Source organism: Mandrillus leucophaeus, unplaced genomic scaffold, assembly GCF_000951045.1.
Source record: "Mandrillus leucophaeus isolate KB7577 unplaced genomic scaffold, Mleu.le_1.0 Scaffold214, whole genome shotgun sequence".
Classification (NCBI taxonomy): Eukaryota; Metazoa; Chordata; class Mammalia; order Primates; family Cercopithecidae; genus Mandrillus; species Mandrillus leucophaeus.
The window spans coordinates 727,302-732,098 of NW_012102188.1; positions in this window are offsets into that span (position 1 = coordinate 727,302).

Consider the following 4,797-nt stretch of genomic DNA (forward strand, 5'->3'; position numbering starts at 1 on the left):
AAAAAAAAAAGTAAAGAAAAGAAAGGAAAGCTCCCAACTAAACACTCAACACCTGCTCATAACAGGAGACATAGGGGAGGGCGGGCAAGTCAGCCTGTCCAGGGTGGGCAAGTCAGCCGTTCAGCAACAACGTGAAGAAGCCAATTCCTTCCACCTTCTACTCATTGTTCTGTGGCTTCTTCCTCTTTGCAGTCTGGAGCTGCATTCCATTTCTAGTCTTCCAGCATCACTACTTTTCCCTGTGGTGTTCAATAGACTGTACAGGGCAGCTCTGATGTTGGCCAAGAATGGAACTGATGTGGTTAGGAGACACAAATCCATTCAGAGGAGGAAGCTTCTCCTTGGAAGCAGAATCTCCCTTTTTATATCCCTGAAAAACAGCCAGGAGAGCAGGAAGCCAAAGGCTTTCTCCTTTTCTGTGGCATGCCACTGCCCGCTTTGCCTATGAACAGCAGGTCTCTCTCCCTTCACCACTGCGTTTGGATGAGACTCAGAGGCTGCTTTTGCTGTCATCTATTTGGCTTATTCGGTAAGTTTCTGTGATTTGAGGCTTGTCACCACTTGTAAAGTTTTTACTTGATCGTGTATTGTTTGTCCAGCTTTGGTTAAGGCCGCTTAAAACCCCGACTGTTGGAGACTTTGTGTGCAGGTTTCCCATTTAATCATCATCGTGTTTTGTTGCAAAGTCAGGTTTGCATCTTGGAGAGCTTTCTGGTCCCCCTTCCTGAGTTTTGTGCCCAGTTCTGTTGATGGGTCCATCATAAATCTTGTGGATGGAATCTTCTAGTTGCTTCTGGACTTTTCTGTTCTTTTGCTTTGCCTGGGCAGGGAGAGAGGGAGAAGTCCAACATTAAATGAGCCCTATTTTTACTCAATGTCTCTTTCTCCCTGACCACCCTATGTAAAATGTAATCATAACTCCTCCTTCCTGACCGGCACTTCTAGTCCTCTTTATCCTATTTTTCCTTTCGCCATAGCACGTGTCACCCTTTCCTATGCCATCTCTGCCTCAAGCTCTGGAATATAAAGTCCTCAATGGGAAATACCTTTATCTCTTTTGTTCACTGAGGTATTCTTATTGCTCAGAATGGTACCTGACACATATTAGGTGCCCAATAAATACTTTGTGAATAAATGAGTGAATAAATACCCAGGATTTTTAACAAAAGCCACCAAAGAAAACCTGCTTAACTTATTCAGGAAGTGGAAATCTTAGGTGGGATTAATTACTTACGAGACCTGAGAGAAGTGCAGGTGATAGTTTGTGTGTGTGTTCATTGTGCATTTTTATTGATGTAAGACAGAAGCACTGGGAAGTGCACATGTCATGAGGATGCAGGTCCTTTGCTGGCTTGTTTATTTCAGGGGTGGTTAGGCATTGTCACCCTGGGTGGAGGGGTCAGCGATGAGCCCTCTGAGGCCATCCTGTGACATCCCGGGGGCACCTCCTAGTGTTTGTCATTCCCGACACCCCAGCGCCAGTGTCCTTGGCCTTGGAGACCTCAAGCTCTGCTGGTTTCCCCACCTCCCTGGCTGTCCCTTTCTAGTCTTTTCCCACTTCTTGACCAGACACTGAACATCCTTGGGACTGGTCTACTTCATTTCTTGCTATATTCTCTCTCTCGCTCTTTTTTTCTTTTTTTTTTTTTAACGGAGTCTCGCTCTGTCACGCAGGCTGGAGTGCAGTGGCGTGATCTCGGCTCACTGCAACCTCCGCCTCCTAGGGTCAAGTGAGTCTCCTGGCTCGGCCTCCCAAGTAATTGGGATTACAGGTACGAGCCACCATGCCCGGCTAATTTTTGTATTTTTTAGTATAGACGGGGTTTCACCATATTGGCCAGGGTGGTCTTGAACTCCTGACCTCAAGTGATCCTCCCGCCTCAGCCTCCCAAAGTGTTGGGATTATAGACGTGAGCCACCCGTGCCTGACTGCTATATTCTCTTTCTATTCAATGTCATTCTTCCCTGTGCCTCTGCTTACCGTGGGGCACCCACTTGCAGAGGATGCCTGATTCCACGCCCTGGCTCCCTCCTTGGTGGTCTCATGCATCTCAAACTCAATATGCCCAACGCTGTGCTCAGACCTTCCAGCTCAAATGCGCCGTCTCAGACATGCTGCAACCATCCTCCTGGGAGTTGACACCTCCCCACCGTGTCCCCTCACATCCAGTCTCTCAGCATGTTCCCTTGATCCTAACTTCTAAAGAGTCCTTGAAACTGCTCACTTCTACCTCCCGTGTGCCCACCAGACCCAGCCCCCACCACTTTTCGCTGAGGTAACCTCAGTAGAATTTACGCTGGTCTCCCTTCATTCTCTCATGCACAAGACAAACCATTCTCTACCCCGAGGCTGGTGTGGTTTTTGAAAAGCTCAAATTTGATTGTGTCTTTAATGAGTTCCCATTGCTCTGAGGTCAGTGTGGCATCTTTCATGGAGAAGGTCATGGCCAGCCCCCTTCCCCTTCTCTTCCTATCTTCCGGCCACCATGACCTACTGTCCAGTGGTTATGAGCTGAGTCCCTCATACCCAAGGCTTTTCCAGATGCTTTTTCTCTGTTGGAACACTCTTCTTGCCTTGCATCCTTAGCAAGGATCCGCATGTTCATCAAGTACCTCTTAAATGTGACCTCTCCAGAGAAGCCTCCTCCACTCCCCTTGCCCATTGCCCTGGCTCAGTCAGACCTCTCTGTGTCCTCCTTGTTGGTGCTCTCTCCTCTTGTCATTGAATCGCTCCATGTTTAATGTCTGTATCCTCCACTTGACTGTGTGCTCTACAAGGGCAGGGTCTAGGCTGGCTTGGATGTTATGCTGCTGAATCTACAGGGCGAAGCATAGGAGGTGCTCAATAAACTCTGAATAGATTCTGAATAGATGTTTCACTGAGGGTAATACTGAGGAGTGGGTTGTTCTCAATCCTTACTGTAGATTCCAAATGCCAGTACTGTTGGGCGTTGCTTCCTCTGAAACACTCCTTGAAGCTCCGAGTGTCCTTTGGATGGTTTTACCCAACTCCACTCATGCCTCCATCCCTTGCTGCCTCTCCAAACACCTGCCTTCCCTGTGACTCAGGCCGTCAGCTGCAGTGACTGGGAGCGTGTGCCGCTTGGCTCTCACACTCGCCTCTCACTGTCCTTTCTCACGGGAGTTTATCATCTACTCTTCTCATTTCCTTGCCTTCGTCTCTGCAGCACCAATAAATGATCAGTTTGACCCGAACTTCAGAAAGAAGCCATTCCTTAAATTTAGCAGAAGCACGATGGAGTAGAAAGTGACCAAGGAGATTGACTTCTGACCAAGTCTCTATTGTGGCATGCCTTCATGAGCTCCTATTGTTCTTGGGGTTAAGGCCTTTACTATACGTTACAAGGGGTTGGAATCACTCTGGGGAAATGACTGAAACTCCCTGAGCTTTGTTTCCTCAAGAGGAATATGAGGGGTTGGATTAGATTCCACCCACAAGCATTTCCATCTCTTACATTGCCGGAATTTGTCCCAGAATCGTAGAAGCAAACCTTGTTCAGAGAGGCCATGTCCAGCTTTGCAAAATTAAAAAAAAAAAAAAAATCACTGTGCCGGTGAGATGAGCCTCAGTCCTGGTCACATTTCTCTCTTCCCTCCAGATACCTGTGCTTCCTCCCTACCCTGCCTCTCCGGAACATAAACAGCCCCCTGAAGGTTGAGGATGTTCCTTCTCCCCACTCCCAACCTGTCACCCCAACTTCCAGATTTCTTTAAAAGTCAAAGAAAAAGGAAATTTTCAGGAAGGAGATCATGTCTAAGAGCTTTTTATTAGTCTCATCTTCCAATTTCCTGTAGACTCAAGCTTCTTTCTTTCTGTCGTGCGGGGCTTAATATCCAGTGGCTGTTTGACAACAGCACCAGGAAATGGAATTTCCATCCTGATTCTGCCTGGAACCTTGGGCAAACTGCCCAAACCTGCCTCGCTCTCCTCTTGAGAGTAGCAATCCCCACCCTACAGCCTTCTGGGGCGAGCAACAGAGGCCTAATATGAAAATGGAACCAGAGAGCTCTGAGATGGATGTAAACTGCTCAATAAATGTATGCAGGTATTGTTCATTAATTTCTGCCGTAGGCAGATTGCAGCCCCCAGGCAAACTCTTGATTGAAAGGATCCTATAAAAACAAGCCTCCTGCTTCTCTCTCTCTCTCTTTTTTTTTTTTTTTTTGAGATGGAGTCTCACTCTGTTGCCCAGGCTGGAGTGCAGTGGCGCGATCTCGGCTCACTGCAAGCTCCGCCTCCCGAGTTCACGCCATTCTCCTGCCTCAGCCTCCCAAGTAGCTGGGACTACAGGCACCCACCACCACGCCTGGCTAATATTTTTGTATTTTTAGTAGAGACAGCGTTTCACTGTGTTAGCCAGGAAGGTCTCGATCTCGTGACCTCGTGATCTGCCCACCTCGGCCTCCCAAAGTACTGGGATTACAAGCGTGAGCCACCGCGCCCGGCCGCCTCCTGCTTCTCTCTTGAAGCCTGGGTTCTGCTCTGGTGTCTCCCCAGCTCATTGCCAGTGGACTGTACACTGGGCCCCGCCTCAGCCAGGTTGGCCACATGAGGAGGAATCAGTGTGGCACTGCTTCCTGCCAAACTGAGGCTGCCCTTCGTATAATAAGGAGGTGAGCCTGTCTCAGGGAAGCTTCTTTTCCTAAATTTCAGGGAGGGATTCTAAACAGGATGCCACTGATTTTTAAAAAAATGAACCTAACAAGACATGCATTTTCGTGGGTGTAATCCTGTTTGAAGTGGTCACATTTGGGGTTTTTACGTACTTGCACCTA